General features: G+C 43.9%; 1 long non-coding RNA gene across 1 annotated transcript in view; it reads left to right on the forward strand.

The window, feature by feature from the left end:
• Nucleotides 1–1,430: 1,430 nt before the first annotated feature.
• LOC130541052 (uncharacterized) overlaps nt 1,431–24,284 on the forward strand; it is a 46,571-nt gene continuing 23,717 nt past the window's right edge. The window contains exon 1 of the long non-coding RNA XR_008955093.1: nt 1,431–1,639. This is a non-coding gene — a long non-coding RNA (uncharacterized LOC130541052). The remainder of the gene's footprint in view (nt 1,640–24,284) is intronic.

The raw sequence follows: 24,284 nt of genomic DNA on the forward strand, positions 1-24,284 counted from the left end.
TTTCTCTCTCTCTCTCTCTCTGTGCTGTGCTGCCTAGAGCTGGGGGAGAAGTGACACAAGCACACCTGTGGCCACCATCACTGGGACTGTGCTGGGTCAGACCTGAAGCTAGTGCAGCATTAGGTCTTGCCCAAGGCCTGCTGTAACTGCCACCTGGCTACTGCCTATGTTTGCTCAAGGCCCTAGGGTTCTACAATCAGGAGGTGGCAAAGCCAGCCAGGCTTATGTCCTTCCCTTCAAGGCACCCAGTTCCCCCAGGCCCCAAGCAGGTGCAGAGATACTGTCTGGGAGCCAGAGACTGGAGTCAAAAAGCTTAGAAATCTACCTGGTGTTCTATTCTACTGCAGCTGAGCTGGCACTCAAACCACAAGACATAATCCTTCCCACACTTCCCTCCCACTTCCATAAGCAGAGGGGCCTCAACCTGTGGCCATCACCACGACAGGCCCATAGGACTACTGCCAGGCTACCACCAACGTTCACTGAAGACCCAAGGGCTCTTCAGTCGGCTTGTAGTGAATGTTGCCAGGCCTGGGACTCATCCTTCAGGGCAGTGGGTTTCCCTCCCACCCAGAGCAGGTCCAGAAATGGCATCTAAAAGGCAAGGCCTGAAACCAGGGACCCCAAGAACCCTCTTTGTGGTCTAGTCCACTGTGGCTGAGCTAGTATCTAAGGTATAAGACAAAGTCCCCTTTACTTTTTCCTCTGCTTTACTCAAGCGAGTGTTCTCACTATGGTTCTCACCATAGCCACCACAGCTGGAAATGTGCTGGGTCTCACCTGAAGCCAACATGTCTCAGAGTCTCAACCAAGGCCCATGGTAGATACCAGGGTATCGCTGCTGGTTCTTCAAGGTCCCAGGACCCTTTAATCAGCAGGTAATGAATCCTGCCAGGACTGAGTCCTTCCCTTCAAAGCAGTAGGCTCCCTCCTAGCCTAGGGTGTGTCTAGAAATATCATCCAGGAGCTAGGCCCTGGAATGGGGACCTTATGACCTTAACTGGTACCCTATCCTACTGTGGCTGAGCTGGCATCCAAGATGCAAGACAAAGTCCTCTTTACTCTTCCCTCTCCTCTCCTCAAGTGGAAGGAGCTTGCACAGCTGCAAGCTGTGCTACCTGGAGTTGGGGGGAGGGTGGTGCAAGTACTCCCTTAGCTGCCCCAGCTGGTGTCTCAGTAGGTCATGTGCCCCCGCCATGTCCACTGACTCTGAGCCCAGCTCAGCACTAGGACTTGCCTAGGAACTGCAGTCCTTGTGACCTTGACTGCCATTCAAGTTTATTTACAACCCAGAGCATTTTACCCCCATGGTGGTAAGGCTTGCTGAAACTCAAGTTCCATCCACTGGGTTGGGCAATTCCCTTGGGCAATTACCCTCTGGCTAGGGCTGGTCTAAATACTCTCTCCATCATCAGCTGTCAGCTGAGTTCAGTTCGGTTTTGCTTTCACTGTGACAAAGCAGCATCAAATTCAATGCAATGTCTCACAATAGCTGCGCTCTCCCTCTTCCAAGCACAGAGATTCTCTCTCTACGCCACATAGCCACTGCCATGGGATGGGGACGGGTGGCATCAGCAACTCAAGACTGTCTTCCCTACCTTCTTCATTGCCTCTTTCAACAGTATGAAGTTAAAATCAGGTACTGTGAGTGCTCATCCAATTGTTGGTTGTTATGATGAAGGTGCTTTTTTGTGTGTAGATAGTTGTTAAATTTTATGTTCCTGTGGGGGATGGGGAGATGGAGCCTTCTATTCAGCCATCTTGCTCCACCTTCTACAACGGCAGTCCCCAACCCCCTGGCCATGGACTGGTACTGGTCTGTGGCCTGTTAGGAACCACGCTGCACAGCAGGAGGTGAGCAGCAGACAAGCAAGTGAAGCTTCATCTGTATTTACAGCCACTACCCATTTCTCATTACCGCCTGAGCTGCACCTCCCATCATATCAGTGGCAGCATTAGATTCTTATGGGAGTGCGAACCTTATTGTGAACCGTGCATGCAAGGGATATAGTTGTGGGCTCCTTGTGAGAATCTAATGCCTGATGATCTATCACTATCTCCCATCATCCCCAGATGGGACCATCTAGTTGCAGGAAAACAAGCTAGGGCTCCCACTGATTCTACATTATGAAGAATTGTATAATTATTTCATTATCTATTACAATGTAATAATAATAGAAATAAAGTGCATAATAAGTGCAATGTGCTTGAATCATCCCAAAACCATCCCTTACCCCAATCTGTGGAAAACTGTCTTCCACAAAACCGGTCCTTGATGCCAAAAAGCTTGGGGACCACTGCCCTACAAGACCACTTTTAAAATAGGAATAATGAGAAGACCATAATCAAAAACAAAAAACTTTTTAAACTGTTTCCAGTAATTATTTTGTTGATGCTATTACTGCTGTCATTTTGAGACCATTGCGTGTGTAATGTGGGATAAGGAAAATAAGTAATTACAGACTGTTTTAATTCTATCATCTCCTGTATTATTGAGGATCTGATTCTCAATATGGAAGAAAGGAGAGATGTAATATAGAAAAGATTAAGTGAAAAACCTAAGTGTGAATTGGAATTATTAGTATGAACACAGGGTGCTATCCTCCTGGTTTCTGGCTGAAAGGTGTGTGTGTGATAAAATATATTTCCTAATGACCAAATCAGTAGCCATCTGCATCCCTAGCATCCAGACAGTGGTCATGAAACCCTATTTTCCGTTTAAAAATAAAACGGGGCCAGGCACAGTGGCTCACGCCTGTAATCCCAACACTTTAGGAGGCCAAGGTGGGTGGATTGCTTGAGCCCAGGAGTTCAAGACCAGCCTGGGCAACATGGAGAAAGCCCTTCTCTACAGAAAATACAAAAATTAGCTGGGCATATTGGTGCATGCCTGTAGTCCCAGCTACTCAGGAGGCTGAGGTGGGAAGATCAGTTGAGCCCAGGAGGTCAAGGCTGCAGTGAGCCGTAATGGCACCACTGCACTCCAGCTTGGGTGACAGAGTGAGACCTTATCTCAAAAAATATATAAAAATAAAAGGACTTCCTGGAGAAAAAGCTGATTCCAGGTCTGGAGCAGAACATTTTGAAAGCAGATTAATTTGGTACATCCTGTCATACAGAAAGCATGGCATCAGAGATGACTCTCTCAGAGACGACTAGGGTTATAGCAAAAGGACTCAAGAGCCAACCTAAAGAGGGTCTCACTGGCCAAGAATGGGACCATTTGGGCTTCAAAAAGAGTAATTCTTATAGAAACTGTGGCTTAAATCAATTTTAAAAAAACTTTTTTAAAAAAAGAATTCTTGGCAGGGTGTGGTGGCTCATGCCTATAATCCCAGCACTTTGGAAGGCCAAGGCAGGCAGATCACTTAAGGCCAGGAGTTCGAGACTAGCCTGGCCAACATGGTGAAACCCCATCTATACTAAAATAACAAAGTTGGCCGGGCATGGTGGCGTGTGCCTATAATCCCAGCTACTCGGGAGGCTAGGGCATGAGAATCGCTTGAACCTGGGAGGCGGAGGCTGCAGTGAGTTGAGATGGTGCCACTGCACTCCAGCCTGGGTAACAGAGCCAGACTCGATCTAAAAAAAAAAAAAAGAAGAAGAAGAAGAAGGAGAAGAACTCTTTGTTCTCTTTGTTGTTGTTGTTTTGAGACAGGGTGTCGCTCTGTCACCCAGGCTGAAGTGCAATGGCACCATCACAGCTGACTGAAGACTCAACCTCCTGGGCTCAAGCAATCCTGCCACCTCAGCCTCCTGAGTAGCTGGGACTACAGGCACACACCACTGTGCCCAGCTAATTTTTGTATTTTTTGTAGAGATGCGGTTTCACTATGTTGCCCAGGCTGATCTGGAACTCCTGGGCTCAACTGAGTGTCCTGCTTCAGCCTCCCTAAGTGCTGGGAGTACAGGTATAAGCCACTACACCCAGCCGAAAAAGAATAATTCTTATAACTGATTGTAATCCATCAAATATGGTTAAATCCTAGAGCTTATAATGATATTGAAAAGAAACCATATTGGTCTCTTTCAAATAATGATAAAGAACTAATTAATTCTCTTGAACATTGGTAAATAGAATCAAGCATTTATTCTGCCTTTCCTATATGAACTGTACCACTGAGTAACAGAGTAATTGAGGGGGAGTGTCACTTTCTAAAAGTGTTCCTCCTCATACATGAAAAAGAAAAGATAGGACTGGAATGCTATCACTTTGCTATCCCCGATGAATTAACGGACTTACCCATGATGAGCATCAACAGTTGCCAACATAAAAAGAGGATGATCCTACATAATGTGCTTCCGGATGAAACACAAGCCTACTGAGAACGTGGCCAAAGGGATTGGACCCAAGTCTGATCAAGCCTCTGAGTCCAGCTTCCAAGTTGCAGGAAGCATGAGGACAGATGAACTCATAGACCTGCATGGTGACAATGCAGTCAGCAAAATGCAGATTGTGGGAAACTCTACTGGCTAAACAGATAACTGCTGAGGAAAAGAAAGGGTAGGGGAAAACTTATAGATTAAAAGAGACCTTAAGCCAGGCATGCATGATGGCATGCACCTGTAGTCCCAGCTGCCCAGGAGGCTGGGGCAGGAGGATCACTTGAGTTCAGGAGTTCAAGGCTACAATGAGCTGTGATGGCACCCCTGCACTCCAGCCTTGGTGGCAAAGCAAGACTCCATTTCTTTAAAAAAAAAAAAAAAAAAGTAAAATAAACAATAAATAAATAAAAGAGGCTTTAAAGATGTATCTCTTGGCCAGGCGCGGTGGCTCACGCCTGTAATCCCAGCACTTTGGGAGGCCGAGGCAGGTGGATCACAAGGTCAGGAGATGGAAACCATCCTGGCTAACACGGTGAAACGCTGTCTCTACTAAAAATACAAAAAATTAGCCGCGCATAGTGGCGGGCGCTACTCGGGAGGCTGAGGCAGAAGAATGGCATGAACCTGGGAGGTGGAGCTTGCAGTGAGCCAAGATCACACCACCGCACTCCAGCCTGGGCGACAGAGCGAGACTCTGTCTCAAAAGAAAAAAAAAAAGTATCTCTTTTTTTGAGACAGAATCTCGCTCTGTCGCTTCTGCTAGAGTGCAGTGGTGCAATCACGGCTCACTGCAGCCTCAACCTCTCTGGGCTCAGGTGATTCTCCTATTTCAGCCTCCTGTGTAGCTGGGACTACAAGGATGCATCTTTTTCTTTGTGGGCAAGTCTAAACAATAGTATCTAGGAATACGCACTTAGGTGATAAAACAAAGTATTGCCAGAAAGTGATTACTGTGAAAGTCATGTTACTAGTTCATGGTGGAGGGAGTAAGGGGGCTAAGATTGGGAAGGGAAACTTGAGGAGGGGGCTTGCAAAATGCTATATCTTAAATTGAGTAGTGGTTACAAAGATGTTTGCTTTATAACTCATTGAAGCATACATTTGTCTTGGTGATTTTCTTTATGTTTATTTTAAATTTAAAAAGCGCTTTTTTTTTTTACAAGATTGAAATACTGAATAAACACTAGTAGGTTTCACTGTCCTCTCCTGATGGATGACAAAGGGAAAACACAGAGAAGAAAGCAGTTTTCTCAGGGCCACACAGCTGCTAAACTGCCCAGCTGGGCTTGAAACCCAAGTGGGGTTCATCTGTTCATTCAACAAATAGTTGCTGACACCTGCTGAGTTTACTGCTAGGGAAACAGCTAAGTTAAAACAGCCTGACTTCCCATCCACCTGCCCTTCCTGTGAGAAAGGGGAAGACGGACATGCAAGGGACACTTGCTGGTCTTGGTACCCACCTGGGCACAGCCCCAGCACCTGTCCCCTGTGCAAAGCCGATGTGCTGCTCTCAGAAGTGGTAGCTAAGCCCACGCCCTTTCACCCCCAACTCTGAAGATGACAATGCATTCAAATTCACCAGATCATCTAATGAAGTTTCACTTCTGTTTCTTAGCACCTCCCTGACTCTTCTGTTCCCTAGAGTGGAAGGAGGGTCTGGGAAAGGACCTTTGCCTGAAACTAAGAAGTCAACATGACACCCCTCAATATCCCACCTGGGAAGGGAGCTGCCAATGAGCTGAAGCAGATGGGGAGGAGATGAAACTGGGCTATCAGCTTTGCAGGCTGGAGCCCCCTCCTGTATCTGCCTTATCTTCTGGTATCCCCAGCACTTGACCCTTGGCCTTGTAGAAAGCAGGAATGTGATACATGTTTGGTGAATGAATGAGTGAATTAATTAATTTAATATATTAATTTGTATCTATTTCAAATAGAGTCTGAAGCTCAATTCATACTTTAAAAATACAGCTGGGCATGGTGGCTCACACCTGTAATCCCAGCACTTTGGGAGGCCAAGGCGGGAGCATCATCCAAGAGTTTAAGGCTAGCTTGGGCAACATGGTGAAACCCCATCTCTACCAAAAATTTTTAAAAAAAGAATTAGCTAGGCATGGTGGTATGTGCCTGTAGTCCCAGCTACTCAGGAGACTGAGGTGGGGGAATCACTTGATCCTGGGAGGGTGAGACTGCAGTGAGCTGAGATCACGGCACTGCCCTCCAGCCTGGGTGACAAGGTGTGGCCCTGTCTCAAAAATAAATAAAAATAAAAATACTATATAATCATTCATTCTAAAACAGAAGTTATAATAATGCCTATCCCTAGGGCCATTGGGAAGATTAAATCCATGAATAAATGTAAAACACTTAGACCAGCACCTGGCACATACCAATCCCGCAATAAGCTATTCATGTAAACTGAGAGTAGGTTGTCCCACTCCATGTGGGATTAGGGGTCAGTATAGGACCAGGGTCAGAGATCAAGGGGAGAATCATGCAAAAATTTAGTATGAAGTTAGGATTAGAGGACCAGTTTGTGTCCACCCAGCAGTCAGATTTTTTAGTTACCATCTACTTGTTTATTTATGTCCCACATTGTTCCAGGAGGAGTCAAGGCAGCTTTCAGGAATTCTAACTACAGAAATCAAGAGAGAGAAAGATCAAAGTTACTATGGACTGAATGTTTGTGTCCTCCCCAAAATTAATATGTTGAAGCCTAATCCCTAATGGGATGGTATTAAGAGGTGAGACTTTTGAGAGGTGATTACATCATGAAGGTGGGGCTCTCATGAATGGGATTAGTTCCCTTTTAAGAAGAAACATAAAAGGAAAAAAAAAAGAAAAAAGAAAAAAAGAAAAATTAATAAAAAGAGAAGAAACATAAGAGAGGCCTCTCTCTCTCTCTTTCAATCAATCAGTAGCTAGATCTCCCCCTCTCTACCATGTGAGGATACAACAAGAACACAGCCCTCTGCAAAGCAAGAAGAGTGTCCCCACCAGATACTGAATCTTCCAGTACCTTGAACTTGGACATCTCAGCCTCCAAAACCATGATAAATAAAATTCTGTTATTTCAGCCACCGAGTCTGTGGTATTCTGTTATAGCAGCCTGAACTAAGACAAAATGGAGGTGTTACTCCCCAAGGGTACTCATGCTGGCACCCTGAGGCCTTCTCAGCACAGAGCTGCAAATGGGCAACCAAATCTCAGGCCTTGCTGGTCGTTCTGAAGGTCACACTGACAGCCTATGGTCAAGCAGAGCCAGCTGCACGAAGTCCTGGTAAGAATTCCATGAGATCCCCCATGCAAAGTGTTGGCACAGAGTAAGTTCTCAACACATGTTGCTATTGCTATCAGTGCACAGGCTGAGGTGAATGCGCAGCGAGCAGCAGGGACCAGCATTTTATCACTGGCCAGACCAGTGCATTCTCTCCCCATGAGCAGCCCTGGATTCAGAGCCAGAAAAAGTAGATGTTCAATGGCATCAGATTGGGGGAGCCAAATACATTCCACAGGGCCACCCTGACCAGCAGTTGTAGAGATACTGGAAGTCTGTTGGCTCCAACCCTCTCTCCTCGGAATGTGCCTGGACAGGCTCTGGCAGCTCTGGGCTCTGAATGACCAAACCCCAGCCCACCAGACACGACTTTTCCCTATATAGCTGGATATATTTGGCTAGATGAGGACAAGTCCACAAGGCATATTTCAAATGTGGAGTGTGTGTGTGTGTGTGTGTGTGTTGGGGGGTTGTATTCAGTTCCCATTGCTGCTGTAACAACTTAACCACTTAAACAATACATAGTATTTTACAGTCCTGCAAGTCAGAACAGGGCGAAAAATCAAGGTTTCCGCAGAGCCACATTCTTCCTGGAGGCTCTAGGGTAAAATGTGTTCCTTGCCTCTTCCAGCTTCTAAAGGCCGCCCACATTCCATAGGCTTGTGGCCCTTATCCATCTTCAAGCCAGCCATTGAATCACTCTAACCTTTGATTCTACTTTTTGTTATTGTTGTTGTTGTTGTTGTTGAGACAGGATCTCACTCTGTCACCCAGGCTGGAGTGCAGTGGCGCAATCACGGCTCACTGAAGTCTTGGCTTCCCGGGCCCATGTGATCCTCCCACCTCAGCCTCCCAAGTAGCTGGGACTTCAGGCATGCACCACCACACCCAGCTAACTTTTTGTATTTTTTGTACAGACAGGATCTCTCTGTTTTGCCCAGGCTGGTCTCAAACTCCTGGACTGAAGCAACCCACCTGCCTCAGCCTCCAAAGTGCTGAGATTACTGGCATGAGCTACCATGCCGAGCCTTGACCTCTGACTCTATCATCACGGCTCTTTCTCTGACTTTCATCCTGCCTTCCTCTTATAAGGACCTTGTGATTACACTGAGCCCAGCCAGATAATCCAGGATCATCTTCCCATCTCAAGATCATTAGCTTAATCACATCTGCAAAGTCCCTTGGGCCATGTTAAGGTTAAAGTGTTTGCAGGTTCCAGGAGTTTTGATGCAAAATATCTTCGGGGGCCATGCTTCTGCCTGCCCCAGGGGCCTAGTGTTATAAACTCTTAAGATGCTGTGAATCTCCTGCCCTCTGCTCTCCCAAGAGAGGGACTCTGGAGCCAAAAAAACATTTCTAAGTCCAGAAAGAATTTTGGCAAAATGTCCCATCAGAAGATAAAGGAAAGGGGTGAATTATCTCTTTGGGTCTTTCCAGACTGAGCAAGATATTATTCACCTGTGTTGCCCATCCGGGGTCCAGGGTAAAAGACAGCAGCCAGTATCTAGCTTCACCTGCTGGGAGTAACCCAGGCCACGAAAGACTTCTTACCTCCTTGCTCACTTGTGATTCAAAAGGCCATTTCTTTACCTCCTGAGATGGCCCAAAGAAGCAATGGCCCAGGGACCATTTTGGGGAGCTGCCTTCTAGATCTGCAGAAAGTATAAAATGGTTCCAAGCAAAGAAACACTGGAGTTCCCGGGGTTCCAGATCCACCTTCCACATCAGAGCCCCAATTCCCACTTTAACTGACTTGCTGGCACTGTGTCTCTCTGTGTGCCCCAGAAGAAATTTCTTCCAAATCTTAATAATAGGAATAGGCATTTTCTCTGGGGGGAAACTGTTCTGCTTTTTACCTGACAAGCTTTATGAATCATGTGATGGATTACATTTCCCTTTTCACAATGGCTGCTAGGAAGCTCAGAGTCAGATTTGTGGCCCATGGTTTCCAACTACCTAGGAGTTTATAAACTGCATTGCTTGCACTAACCTCTCCCTTGATTGCTCTTAGCTTTCTTCTCCCATTTCCCCTTTGTCCCTGTTTCTTCATCCCCCTATTTTTTACTTTTTACTCTTGAAATTGTTAGTCCTTAAGATGAAATAGAAATGAGGGTGACAAGATTGCCTTTGAGAGTTAAATGCAGTTAAATGTTGTTAAATGCTGGGATCAGCCAAGCCTGTCCAGAGCAAAGAAGTGAAAAGTCTCCAGGTGGAGACAGAACAGCTTTCAGGTACCAACGTTTGATTGTAACCTGGGTTTGATGTGGTCCCTAGCAGGGTCTCCATTCCCCTGCCTGTCTTCCTCTACACACTCCTGCCCAGTGATTAAACCAGGTTCTGATCTTGGTATTTGACCACTTCCTCCTTCAGACTATGAAGGTTGACCACTTCCAAGGTATGTGTTTCCTGTAAGCAGAGACAAAAATCAGCCTGTCATTTAAATAAGAGAAAATGTATGACTTTTAGCTAAAATAATTGTTCTGGCCAGGTGCGGTGGCTCACACCTGTAATCCCAGCACTTTAGGAGGCCGAGGCAGGTGGATTACAAGGTCAAGAGTTCGAAACCAGCCTGGCCAACATGGTGAAACCCCGTCTCTACTAAAAATACAAAAATTAGCCAGGCATGGTGGCAGGCGCCTGTAATCCCAGCTACTTGGGAGGCTGAGGCAGGAGAATTGCTTGAAATCGGAAGGTGGAGGTTGCAGTGAGCCGAGATCAGACCACTGCACTCCAGCCTCGGCAACAAGGGTGAAACTCTGTCTCAGAAAAAAAAAGAATTGTTTTACAAGTATGATACTTGATTGGTTGCCAGTTGTGGAGGCTTCTGCACACTGGCAGCTGGAGAGTCTCCTGGTCATTTCTGCCTCATCCATCCTGCATGGTCTCCATGCCTCGGAGCCCAGACACAGTGCCAACAAGTCAGGTAAAGTGGGAATTGGGACTCTGATGTGGAAGGTGGATCTGGAACCCCGGGAACTCCAGTGTTTCTTTGCTTGGAACCATTTTATACTTTCTGCAGATCTAGAAGGCAGCTCCCCAAAATGGTCCCTGGGCCATTGCTTCTTTGGGCCAAATAAACAAACACTGTGCTCAGCAAGATCAAGACAAAATTCAGCAACTAGTTTCCTAAAGCTGTGTCTTATGACTCTCTTCAATTAATACTGTGTGTGTGTGTGTGTGTGTGTGTGTGTGTGTGTGAATATAATATAAATGTATGTGTAGGTATATACACACTTCTAGGTACAGCAATGCCTACCTATGTTCACCAATGGACATATGCTACAAGAGTAGTACACTAGTATACTCTTGTATATTACTCATGTATATATATATATATATATATATATATATACACATAGATATAAAACAAATAATGCTAAATCCCAATTTAGCAAAAAAATTACTTCCTATTGAATCTTCCAAGCTTAAGTGCAACAAAATGTCTGATCAGATAAGAGTTTTTGGCTGGGCACAGTGGCTCATGCCTGAAATCTCAGCACTTGGGAAGGCTAAGGTGGGTGGATTGCTTGAGGCCAGGAGTTCAAGACCAGCCTGGCCAACATAGTGAAACCCCATCTCTACTAAAAATACAAAAATCAGCCAGGCGTGGTGGCATATGCCTGTAATCCCAGCTACTCGGGAGGCCGAGGATGGAGAATCACTTGAGCCCATGAGGCAGAGGCTGCAGTGAGCTGAGACTGCCATTGAGCTCCAGCCTAGGCGACAGAGTGAGACCCTGTCTCCAACAAAAAAAAAAAAAAAAAGAGTTACTAAGAATAAGCAGTTAAGTGATAGAAGCAGTCCCTTATGAGTTTATGAATTTGAGAGATTTACAAATTTTTGCTTAAATGACTAAAATCTTTTATTTGGGTTTTAGAAATGTTGAGCTGGATCCCTTTTCAGTGTCAATTATAAGATAGCAGGGCCAGTTCCATTAAAATCCCTTCCATTTATTAATAATAAAATCAATACATCTGCACATAAGCTCATTTGCATTGCAGGCCCTTCCAAGAGTGATATCATCAGTACACATCATCCAGAAAGTCTACAGTAGAAAAGACAAAAAGTCTAGAATGAATACTGTAACGGTATGGAACAACTGGAATTGGCATACCCTGAGTGGGGCATGTAAATCGGTATAACTACTTCAGAAAACTATTTATTAGCAACTAATGAAGCTAAATCAATACAAAACCCATAACCCAGCAATTCCACTTCTAGGTACAGAGATGCCTAAGCTCTGTTCACCAAATGACATATGCTACAAAATCCATGGCAGCACTACTTACAATAACCTTCAAATGGAAGTACCCAAATGCTCATTGACAATAGAATAGATAACTAAGTTGCAGTATAAATTCACACAGTGAAATACAGCTATCCCTCAATATCCATGGGGGATTGATTCCGGGACTCCCACAGATACAAAAATTCAGGAATTCTCAAGTTTTTTTACATAAAATGGTGTTGTATTTGAATATAACCTATGCACATCCTCCCATAAACTTTAAATCATCTCTAGATTGCTTATAATACCTAATACAATGTAAACGCTATGTAAATAGTTGTTATACTGTGTTTTAAGAAAATAATGGGCTGGGTGCAGTGGCTCATGCCTGTAATCCCAGCACTTTCGGAGGCTGAGGCGGACGGATCACGAGGTCAGGAGATCGAGACCATCCTGGCTAACACAGTGAAACCCCATCTCTACTAAAAATAGAAAAAATTAGCTGGGCGTGGTGGCGGGCTCCTGTAATCCCAGCTACTCGGGAGGCTGAGGCAGGAGAATGGCGAACCCGGGAGGCAGAGCTTGCAGTGAGCCAAGATGCACCACTGCACTCCAGCCTGGGTGACAGAGCAAGACTCTGTCTGAAAAAAAAAAAAAAAAGAAAGAAAGAAAGAAAAGAAAAGAATGACAAGGGCTGGGGTTGGTGGATTATGCCTGTAATCCCAGCAACTTTGGGAGGCCAAGGCAGGCAGGTCACCTGAGGTCAGGAGTTCAAGACCAGCCTGGCCAACATGGTGAAACCCTGTCTATACTAAAAATACAAAAATTAGCCAGGCATGGTGGCAGATGCCTGTAATCCCAGCTCCTTGGGAGGCTGAGGCAAAAGAATCACCCAAACCTGGGAGGTGGATGTTGCAGTGACCCAAGATTGTACTACTGCACTCTAGCCTGGGTGAAAGAGTAAGACTCCGTCTCAAAAAAAAAAAAAAAAAAAAAAGAATGACAAGAAGAAAGTCTGTACATGTTCAGTATAGACGCAACTTTTTAAAAAATGTTTCTAATCTGTGGCTGGTTGAATCCATGGATGCAGAATCCATGGATATGGGGGGCTGACTGTGCACACCAAGTATAACCAATCAACAAGGACGCATATCAATGTGGATGAATTTCACCAACATGACGTTGGGCAGAAGAAGCCAGACACCGAAAAGAATATACACAGCGTGGCCAACATGATGGAAACCCTGTCTCCACTAAAAATACAAAAAATTAGCTGGGCGTGGTGGCGCACACATGTAGTCCCAGCTACTCAGGCACGAGAATCACTTGAACCTGGGAGGCAGAGGTTGCAGTGAGCCAAGATCACACCACTGCACTCCAGCCTAGGTGACAGAATGAGACCCTGTCTCAAAAAAAAGAAAAGAATATACAGTATGATTTCAAATATATAGAAGTTGTTACCCTTGGAGAGGTAGCGAGTAGAAGGAAGTATGAAGATGAAGGCGTCTGGGATGCCAGCAATGAGCATTGGTTGCATGGATATGTTTAGTTTGGAAAATTCTGAATATATGTGAACCTTCCAAAAAAAAGTTTTTAAAGTTGTATCAGGTCATTACAGTGCAAATGTAAAATTAGGGGAATTGTTTAGGAGTACCCCTCTTAGACCCCTAATTAGGAGATGGAGGTCTCAGTCTGTGACCAGGATTAGAGTTCGTTCTATGGCTGGAATCTGGGCTCAGCCAGGATAAAGTTCTGTGTGGATCCAGTACTAATCATCGCTGCATCAGGTCTCTGCCTGGCAGGAGGGCTCGGGAGCCTTTGCTCTGTGTCCACAGCTCGACTGCTGCCGTTCCAGGATCTGACCACTTGATGTCTCCACTTCACAAATTGCCAAGTGAGGAAAGAGCTGGACAGAGCTGCCTAGACACGTACCGGGATAGGTTGGAGGCCATAGCTCAGGGAAAGACTTGGAAACTGTAGAGAATGAATCCAAGTGGCAGCAAAGCTGGCTGGGCTGGGGCTGGGGTCCAGGCCCCATGCAACAAGGGCAGCCATGGGGACCACAGAGGCAAGTCCAGCTCAGAAGCCCCCAGCTTTGCGCCTATCTCAGCAGCACTGGTCGGTCATTCATTCAGTGCTTCATGAGCTCCTGCTCTGAGGAGGAATCAATGGAATCAATGGAAGGAATCACTGAGGAATCAATGGAAGGCAAATAGGGCACAGTCCCTGGCTTCATGGAGCTCACAGTCAGGCATACACCTCCTTTCTCCTTTCCATCTTGTCCCTGCCTAGCACGCCCAGCTCCCTCCAACCCAAAAGAACCTCCAATATTAGAATCTGCCCCCCACCAACTCCTCAACCAGGATCCCATTTTTCTTCTTTGTTGTCTGTCTCCCCGACTAGGGCAGATGTCTAAGGAGCAGGGCTTTCATCTGCCTTGTAGACCCTGGTGATCTCAGGGTCAGGCCCAGATGACCAACAAATATTCATTGAATGGAACTTGGATAGCAGTGAGGTGTTCACATCATCTCTACAGAAACAAGCAGAACAGAGCAGGGAAACTTCCTCTGGGTCTGTGGCACCCAGCTCCCCAGACCTTGCAATTCTGGAGGAAGCCTCAGACAAGGCTTTTTGTGGGGTGGGTGTGGCAACCTGAGTAGGACTGAGAGCTGGAGGTTTCAGGGCTGGGAGGGCTGCATGACAGAAGGTGCTATTAGCCCAGCTCATGAACACTGAGCAGTTCCACTTCCCCCTTTTCAAAGTAAGCATGGTGGGGGAGGGAAGAGACAGGCCTTGTATCACCCCTTGATAGGCCCAGGGACCTAGCTATTAAAAACAGGAAATATGAGCCAGCAGAGAGTAAGGAGGAACTAACTGGGGGTGCCCTGTCTGCCTCCAACTACAGGGAGCCTGCCAGCCACCTTAATTCAATCTAGGCAGATGACAGAGAACAAATAGACCAGCTTGACTGAAGCCTCCTGAGATCCTGGGAAGGAGACCCAGGACATGAGTCTGGGCATGACTTTGGAGGAGCAGGTTGTAAGAAAGGGGATAAAGAGCTAGAGCTGCAGGCAGCTACTCCCTAGAGGAAGGAAGAAGGAGCAGAAGCCTGAGACACAGACTTGGATGGCCATGTGGATGTGAGCAGCTGTCCAGGACCTTCAGAGGACCAGTTTGAGCCTATTTATTGGGAACCAAAAATGAGGATATCAGGATAGACCTCCAGCACCAGGGTTTACACTCTGCCACCCACTATGCACGGCCAATCCACATTCCCAGCACTGTCCAATAGAACAGTGCAATGCCGAAAATTTCTATAGCTAGGTTTTCCAATTTGGTAGTCATCGGACTCATGTAGCTAGTGGCTACTATATTGGACATCAGAGCTCTAGCCCCATGTGTAAGGTGAACAAAGAGCTGCCTTCCAATATTTCTTTTATTCCCTCCCACTCCTTCCATTCTTTCACACCCTCCTCTTGTGCCTCAGGCTATCAGTCAATAATTATATTGTAATGAGTTGAATTTCATAGGCCATAAACTCATGTAAAATGAATATATAAAGTACCTTATTTTTGTATAACTGAATTTCATTTCTATCCCAAGTGCCCATCCAACCTAATGGCAGAGATTTACTGTAAATAAGTTCAGGTTAAATGTGGTCAAGTGACTGCTTCCTCCCTCTCTTCCTCCAGAGTGCATCTAAGTCTCTAGACAGGTCAGAGTGTGTAGCCAGCACTCAAGCATTGGGAAGAGGGGCATTTGGAGGCTTAGGGCCCACTGTCTATGCTAGGATTAAGCTATCAGTCCTTGTCCTATTCATTTAATCTTCAAATTTCATTTCTGGGTTCTTCAATTCTTCCCTTTCCTGCAGGGGCAGAAGGAAGAGCTCCAGAATCCCTTCTTAAAAACTTATAGCAGCATCTAACTCTACTGTTCCACCTGTCCACATATTCCCATACTTTCTATCCCTTTGCTAATAAAAATAAAAGCAGCTAACATTTATTGAACATTTTCCATGCACCAGGAAAATTCTAAGCACTTTATTCATTTACTTATTTATTTACTGAGATGGAGTCTCACTCTGTTGCACAGGCTGGAGAGCAGTGGCACCATCTCAGCTCACTGCAACCTCCACCTCCTGGGTTCAAGTGATTCTCCTGCCTCAGCCTTCTAAGTAGCTGGGATTATAGGCACCCACCACTATGCCTGGCTAATTTTTCTTTTCTTTTTTTTTTTCTTTTTTTTTTTTTGGAGACAGGGTCTCCCTCTGTCGCCCAGGCTGGAGTGCGGTGGTGCAATCTTGGCTCACTGCAACCTCCGCCTTCTGGGTTCAAGCAATTCTCCTGCCTCAGCCTCCCAAGTAGCTGGGACTACAGGTGCCCGCCACCATGTCCAGCTAATTTTTTGTATTTTTTTTAGCAGAGACAAGGTTTCACCCTGTTGCCCAAGGTGGTCTTGAACTCCTAAGCTCAGGCAATCTGCCTACCTCAGCCTCCCAAAGTGCTGGGGTTACAGGCATGCGCCACCATGCCTGGCCCTAATTTTTACATTTTTAATAGAGACAGGGGTCTCACTATGTTGGCCAGGCTGGTCTCGAACTCCTGACCTCAAGTGATCCGCCCACCTTGGCCTCCCAAAGTGCTGGGATTACAGGCATGAGCCACCATGCCCAGTCTATTCTAAACACTTTAAAACAACTAGCCCATATAGTCTTCCCAACAACTCCCTGAGGTAAATACTGTTATTATCTCCATTTTGCAGATCAGAAACTGAGGCACAGAGAGGTAGTGTGAAAAAAGCTCACACAGATAGTATTCTTATTGAGGCTGTGGATGTGTTAACTAGCTTGACTTAATTCTTCCACATTGTATTCATACATTATAACATCACTTTGTACCTCACAAATTTATACAGCTATAAATTGTCAATTTACAGTGAAAAGAGTTTTGATAGATTTTGCTATTTAAAAAATAACTAATAAAAAAGAAAGCATTCTTGGGCTAGGATCTCAAAAGCCAATATTACAGATGCATTTACTTAGCAATACAACTTCCATGAGTCAATCCCAAAAATACTCTGGCAAATGTCTGACATTTGAGTGTTACAGCACTCATTGTAGTAATAAGGGGCTAGAAACTACCCAAACATCCATCAACAGGGGATTATGTGAATAAATTATGGTATATTTACACAGTGGAGTACTATGAAGCCATAAAATGGAATGAGAGCTATCTTTGTATACTGTAGTAGAGTGATCTTCAGAATATATTGTTAGGCTGGGCATGGTGGCTCATGCCTATAATCCCAGCACTTCAGAAGCCTGAGACAGGAGGATCACTTGAACCCAGGAGTTCAAAACCAACCTGGCCAACCTAGTGAAACCTTGTCTCTACAGAAAAAAAAAAAAAAAATTGAAGGAAAATTAGCCAGGCGTGGTAGTGCACGCCTGTGGCCCCAGCTGTTCAAACGGTTGAGGTGGCCAGATTGCTTGAGCCCAGGGGATTGAGGCTGCAGTGAGCCATGTTCACAACACTGCACACCCGTCTGCGCAACAGGGCAAGACCCTGTCTCAATAAATAAATAATAAATAAAATATAAAATGTATATACATATATTATATATATATAGTTAAGTAAAAGAAGAAAAGTGTATGGTATGCTAGCATTTATGTACAAAAGAGGGGAAATCAATATATATATTTGCTTATATTTTTTAAATAAAAGAAAAGAACTTTTTAAAAAATGACTCTCGATGAGAAAGGAAGACATCAGAGTACAAAGAACAAGTATAGAAGCTAGAGTTACCTGAATATACTTATTTTGAAGATTTGGCTATGGAACGATGTAAATGTTCCACATAATCATTAAAACAAAATGGAATTTTAAATAAAGTAACCCCTAAAATGAAAGCAAAATGAAATGAATGTATCAAACTATGTATTAAATTGATGGTATAAGTGCTCAGAGAAGAATTATTTCAAATGACTTGAAACATAGTAATTTGTACATTCCCATCAGGATATACCCAAAGGACAAGAGGAACTGCCAAAAAATAAAAGTTTTTAATTTTTTTTTTTTTTTTGAGATGGAGTTTCGCTCTTGTTGCCCAGGCTAGAGTGCAATGGTGCAATCTCAGTTCACCACAGCCTCTGCCTCCCAGGTTCAAGTGATTCTCCTGCCTCAGCCTCCCGAGTAGCTGGGATTACGGGCACATGCCACCACACCTGGCTAATTTTTTTTGTATTTTTAGTAGAGATGGGGTTTTTCCATGTTTGTCAGGCTGGTCTCAAACTCCCAACCTCAGGTGATCCACCCCCCCTCGGCCTCCCAAAGTGCTGGGATTACAGGCATGACCTGCCATACCTGACCAGTTTTTAATCTTAAAATGTTTTCCATAATCATATTATTAATATAAATTGTTATTTTATACATTATAAGATAAAGCAAATAAATCTAATATTATTGCCACTAAAACCAACATTTTCAGCGTAAGAAAAAATATAAACATAAAAGAAATAAAAATGCTATACCCTAAATTGAAATTTAAAATATCAGTATGAACTCAAGATCTCTTAAAGCTTTTTTTCTTTAGCTCTACCCACTAAAAAGGCCTAGAAACAATTACCAATGCAGTAACTATGAGCACCCCTAGAGAAAAGGTTGCAATATCAAAATACCATTTCCCACAAAAGAACCAGGGCTCCTAGGAGAAATAGCTGATTCAAGGTCTGGAGCAAAAAATATACAAGATGAACCAAGAAGACTTTTTCATTCCAGAAAGCAATAAAGCTATAGTGTCATGTCAAAAGGGCTCAGAAGCCAATGTCTTGAAGAGGCTCTTGTTGACCAAAGATGAGGCAATTGAAGCATCAGTAGGATTTAAAATAAAACAGATTCAAAATCCATAAGTTTATAATGATACTCAAAAAAAGAGAAGTGATAGATTGGCTAATTATCCTGATTTGATCATTACACATTGTACACATGTATTGAAATATCATACTGTACCCCATAAATATGCACAACTATTATGTGTCAATTACCGGCAACTTATTTGCTATATTTTCCTTGTTTTTCTGAATTTTTTTTCTGAGATGGAGTTTCATTCTTGTTGCCCAGCCTGGAGTGCAATGGTGCAATCTTGGCTCACTGCAACTTCTGCCTCCTAGGTTCAAGCGATTCTCCTGCCTCGGCCTCCCAAGTAGCTGGGATTACAGGCATGCGCCACCACGCCCAGCTAAATTTTTATATTTAGTACAGACGGAGTTTCACCATGTTGGTCAGGCTGGTCTCGAACTCCTGACCTCAGGTGATCCACCTGCCTCAGCCTCCCAAAGTGCTAGGATTACAGGCGTGAGCCACTGTGCCCAGCCAATTTTTTAAAATAAGTAGGTATGGAGCCATTCTTGAGTCAAGACAGTAACAGCAGTAGCAATCTTTTTATGATACTTATTATCAAATTATATACTTTAAGAATGAGCAGTTTATGTTATGTAATTTCTTTTTCAATAAAGCACCTAAGAAAGCAAGAAAGAAAAGGGAGGAAGGGAAGGAAGGAAGGCAGAGAAAGGAAAGAAAGCAAGAAAGAAAGAAAGAGAGAGAAGGAAGGAAAGAAAGGAAAGGAAAGGAAGAAAAAAGAAAAAATAAAGAGGAGGGAGAGAGGGAGGGAAAAGGAAAACTTCACTGGATTCCCTTTGAGCATGTTAGGACACCAACTCATTATTTTGAAAATGGGTAAATAAAAGGAAAGAATCAAGCACCTTTTCTACTTTTTCTGTATGAACCGTATCTCATTGTAACCAAATAATTGGTGAGAGGAAATTTCTCCTTACAGAATTATTTCAGCTAATTAATGAGGAAAAAATCTAAAGAATTTGAATTTTGCATTTTGTACTTTACACACTTTAAGGAAACAATGGATCTAGGCCATGATCGTCAACGCCTAGGAATCGCACAGAATGAGACAAATATACTCAATGTGCCTCCTGGTATAGGTACACAATATTACCTATGAAGCATTCTTGCTAAAAACACTTAACCTGACTTTATTAAGATACTAGTCACATGAACTAGAAGTCAGAGGAATGTGTTAGATCAGCGGTCCCCAACCTTTTTGGCACTAGAGACCATGCCGTAGAAGACAATTTTTGGGCTAGAAGACAGTTTTTCCACAGACAAGGGAGGGGGTCAGGATGAAACATAGAAGATGATTTTTCATAGACTATTTTTTCCACAGACAAGGGAAGGGGTCAGGATGAAATTGTTCTAACTCAGATCATCAGGCATTACTTAGACTCTCATAAGAAGCATGCAACCTGGATCACTCACATGCGCAGTTCACAAGAGTTCACACTCCTACGAGAATCAAATGCTGCTGCTGATCTGACAGGAAGCAGAGCTCAGGTGGTAATGCGAGCGATGGGGAGCAGCTGTAAATACAAATGAAGCTTCGCTCAGTGGCCCACCACTCACCTCCTGCTGTGTGGCCTGTTAGGAATCAGGCCGAGGACCAGTACAAGGGACTGGGGACTCATGTGTTAGATGACACCACAGGGATGCAATCCACAAACCAGAAGATAGAAGACTCTACAAGATAAATGCCATATATATATATATATTTTTTTTTTTTTTTTTTTTTTTTGAGACAGGGTCTCACTCTGTGGCCTAGGCTGGAGTGCAGTGGTGCAATCTCCGCTCACTACAACCTCCACCTCCCAGGTTCAAGTGATTCTCCTGCCTCAGCCTCCCAAGTAGCTAGGACTACAGGCATGTGCCACCACACCTGGCTAATTTTGTTGTTGTTTTTGTTTGTTGTTTGGGGGGGGGGGTTGCTGGTTGTGGTGGTGTTTTTTTTGTTTGTTTGTTTTTTGGTAGCAACGGATTTTCACCATGTTGACCAGTCTGGTCTTGAACTCCTGACCTCAAGTGATCCACCAGCCTCAGCCTCCTAAAATGCTGAGATTACAAGCATGAGCCACCCTGCCCAGCCTCTTATTTCTTCAAGAAACAAACTGAAGACAGAGCAAGGGAAAATCTCTCCAATCCTGCTTATTCCACCTTCCACACTTAAAAAAGAGAGAAAGGGAGAGCCTAAAGGGTAAAAGAGACTTAATTATTACCAATCAGTGGATTGTGTGGACCTTGTTTGGATCTTGATTCAAATAAACACATTACATGCAACAATTGGGTATACACACACACACACACAGACATATATATATATATATATATATATATATAATTTTTTTTTTTTTTTTTTTTTTTTTTGAGACAGAGTCTAGTTCTGTTGCCCAGGCTGGAGTGCAGTGGCACCGTCTCGGCTCACTGCAACCTCTGCCTCCCATGTAGCTGAGACCACGGGTGCATGCCACCATGCCCGGCTAATTTCTGTATTTTTAGTAGAGGCAGGGTTTCGCCATATTGGCCAGACTGGTCTCGAACTTCCGACCTTGAGTGATCCTCCCATCTCGGCTTCCCAAAGTGCTGGGATTACAGGCATGAGCCACCGTGCCCGGCCAATTCAGTATATTTAAACATGGACTGGATATTGGATTATATTAAGAATTGTTGTTGGTTTTTTTTGGTGTAATAATAATAATTGTGGCTACATGTTTAAAGTTCCTTTTTTAGAGCGACATGGAGAAATGTTTACTGATGAAATGATATGATGTTTGAGATCTGCACAGAAATTATTCCATAAAGGAGAGGGTAGATGGGCATATAATTAAAGAAGTTTATCTGGCCGGGTGCGGTGGCTTACGCCTGTAATCCCAGCACTTTGGGAGGCCGAGGCAGGTGGATCATGAGGTCATGAGATCGAGACCATCCTGGCTAACACGGTGAAACCCCGTCTCTACTAAAAATACCAAAAAAAAAAAAAATTAGCTGGGCATGGTGGGGGGGCGCCTGTAGTCCCAGCTACTTAAGAGACTGAGGCAGGAGAATGGCATGAACCCGGGAGGCGGAGTTTGCAGTGAGCTGAGATCGCACCACTGCACTCCAGCCTGGGCGACAGAGCAAGACTCCGTCTCAAAAATAAAGTTTACCCATAAGTTGATCACTTTAAGCTGGGTGATGAGTATGTAAGGGTTCATTACATTATTCTCTTTACTTTTGTAAATGCTTAAAATTTCCCATACTAAAAAGGAAAAAAAGCTAATATTTGCTTATTTTCATACTTTCTGCACTTCTGCTATAAAAACCACCTCCAAGGCCAAAGGAACCAGAGAAATGTGATAAGATAAAAGGCATTATACAAAAAAAGAAATACATTGGCTAGTACTTCAAACTACTTAGAAACAGATGTATAGACCAATGGAACAGAATAGAGAGAACAGAAATAAATCCCTACAACTACAGCCAACTCATTTTTCAACAAAGGTGCAAACAACACACATCGGGGGAAAGGACAGTCTCATCAATACATGGTGCCAGGAAAATTGGGTATTTATATGCAAAAAAATTAAACTAGACCCCTACCTTTCACCATATACAAAAATCAACTCAAAATGGATTAAACACTTAGATCTAAGATCCAAAACTATGAAACTCTACTAGAAGAAAACATGGGGACACATTTTTTGACATTGTTTTGGACAAGGGTTTTTTAGATAAGCCCTCAAAAGCACAGGCATAGGCTGGGTGCAGTGGCTCATGCCTGTAATCCCAGAACTTTGGGAGGCCAAGGTGGGCAGATCACGTGAGGTCCGGAGTTCGAGACCAGCCTGGCCAACATGGCGAAAACCTGTCTTTGCTAAAAATACAAAAACTAGCTGGTCGTAGTGACATACGCTTGTAGTCCCAGCTACTCTCAGAAGGCTGAGGCAGGAAAATCGCTCGAACTCGGAAGGTGGCGGTTGCAGTGAGCTGAGAGCACACCACTGCACTCCAGCCTGGACGACAGAACAAGACTCTGTCTCAAAAATAAAGTACAGGCATCAAAAGCAAACATAGACAAATGGAATTACATCAAACTGAAAAGCTTCTGCACAAAAAAACAATCAACGCATGAAGAGATAACACACAGAGTAGGAGAAAATATTTGCAAACTATACATCTGGTTAATATCCAGAATATATAAGTAACTCAGACAACTCAATAGCAATAAACAAAAACAAAAACAAAAAACAAACCAAATAATCCAATTTTAAAGTGGAAAAAAGATCCAAATAGACATTTCTCAAAATAAGAGTTACAAATGGCCAACAGATATTTGAAAGAATGCTCAACATCACTAGTCATCAGGGAAATGCAAATCAAATCCATAAACAGATATCATCTCACTCCAGTTAGAACCATTATTATCAAAAAGACAAAAGACGAGTGTTGACAAGGATCCAGACAAAAGGGAACCCTTACACACTGTTAGTGGAGCTGTAAATTAGTACAGCTGTTGTAGAAAACAGTATGGAGGTTCCCCCCAAAATTAAAAATGGAACTACTATATGATCCAGGAATCCAACTACTAGGTATACATCTAAAAGAAATAGGCTGGGACAAGTGGCTCATGCCTGTAATCCCAGCACTTTGGGAGGCCGTGACAGGTGGATCTTGAGGCCAGGAGTTTGAGACCAGCCTGGCCAACATGGTAAAACCTTGTCTCTACTAAAAATACAAAAGATTAGCTGAGTGTGGTGGCACGTGCCTGTAGTCCCAGCTATTTGTAAGGCCGAGACAGGAGAATCACTTGAACCTGGGAGGCAGAGGTTGCAGTGAGCCGAGATGGCACCACTGCACTCCAGCCTGGACAACAGAGTGAGACCCTGTCTTGAAAATAAAATAAAATAAAATAAAATAAAATAAAATAAAGGAAAGGAAAGGAAATCAGCATGTCAAAGAGGTATCTGTGCTCCCATATTTATTACAGCATTATTCACAATAGCCAGTGTATGGAATCAACCTAAGTGTTCATCAATGAATGAATGGATGAAGACAATGAAGTACATGTAAACAATGGAATACTATTCAGCCATAAAAAAGGACTAAATCCTGTTCATTTGTGACTACATGGATGAATCTGGTGACTTTATGTTACGTGAAATAAGCCAGACACAGAAAAACAAACTGTATGTTCTTATCTGTGGAACCTAAAAAAATTGATCTCCACTTGGCACAGTGGCTCAAGCCTGTAATCCCAACACTTTGGGAGGCCAAGAAAGGAGGATTGCTTGAATCCAGGAGTTCAAGACCAGCGTGAGCAACATATGAAGACTCCATCTCTACAAAAAATTTAAAAATTTTTCTGGGTAGGCGCAGTGGCTCATGCCTGTAATTCCAGCACTTTGGGAGGCTGAGGTGGGCGGATCACGAGGTCAGGAGTTCAAGACCAGCCTGACCAATATGGTGAAACCCCATCTCTACTATAAATACAAAAAAAATTAGCTGGGCATGGTGGCAGGCACCTGTAATCCCAGCTACTCGGGAGGCTGAGGCAGGAGAGTTGCTTGAACCCGGGAGG

Source organism: Pan paniscus, chromosome 21, assembly GCF_029289425.2.
Source record: "Pan paniscus chromosome 21, NHGRI_mPanPan1-v2.0_pri, whole genome shotgun sequence".
Classification (NCBI taxonomy): Eukaryota; Metazoa; Chordata; class Mammalia; order Primates; family Hominidae; genus Pan; species Pan paniscus.